Here is an 835-nt window from a genome sequence, read left to right on the forward strand (position 1 = left end):
AGCAGGAATTTGCCTGTCTTTTTCAGTGGTAGTCTCAGGACCCAAACAGTGCCTGGTGCCCACATGGAAGCAGAACTGATGACCCTCCCAACAGCACCATACAAAATCTCCACATTCTTGTCTTTGCCGCATTTAGTTTCTCATAGACTTACTACCATTCCTGTGTTTCAGTTTGGGCTACAAATCTTGGTGGGAACCAGGGACTCTGAGCTTTTTAATTAATAGCCTCAGAGAAAGAAAACATCCTCTGAGGCAGAAGTTTCTTTACTTGAATGCTTCATCTTCAAGCAGCATGGTCATTAAGAATCTTCTGAGAAAGATCGGAAGGCCCAGGGGTTCTTTTAAGACACCAGATTAAAAATGAGTCCAGATGCATGTTCAGAAACCCAGTTGTCAGATGTATATCTGAGCTGAGTATGTCAACCCTTGCGTTCTCTTTTTGTAATCATAAAAAAGGTCTTACCACGTTATCTGTAAAAAATTATTGGGGTACCGGGTCTCTGAAGGCTCGGCACGCTCTCCCGTGGCCTCCAACCCTGGGTCTCCAGGGGGGCTAATTCACTGTCAAGTGAAGCTGTAATCCATCTCGGGGCTGCAGCCTGGCTGGCTAGGTTACCAATTTCTTTGTCATTTCTCCTCTTTGGCAAAAATATTTTAAAGTTCCTGATTCTACAATTATGATTACTGTTATTTTATTTTTGGCTGCGCCTCACGGCTTGCAGGATCTTCGTTCCCTGACCAGGGATTGAACCCGGGCCCCCTGCAGTGGAAGCGCAGGGTCCTAACCACTGGACCACCAGGAAAGTCCGGATTACTGTTATTTTTTTTTTTAAAC

The sequence above is a fragment of the Lipotes vexillifer genome, unplaced genomic scaffold (genome assembly GCF_000442215.2).
Source record: "Lipotes vexillifer unplaced genomic scaffold, Lipotes_vexillifer_v1.1 scaffold1227, whole genome shotgun sequence".
NCBI lineage: Eukaryota > Metazoa > Chordata > Mammalia > Artiodactyla > Lipotidae > Lipotes > Lipotes vexillifer.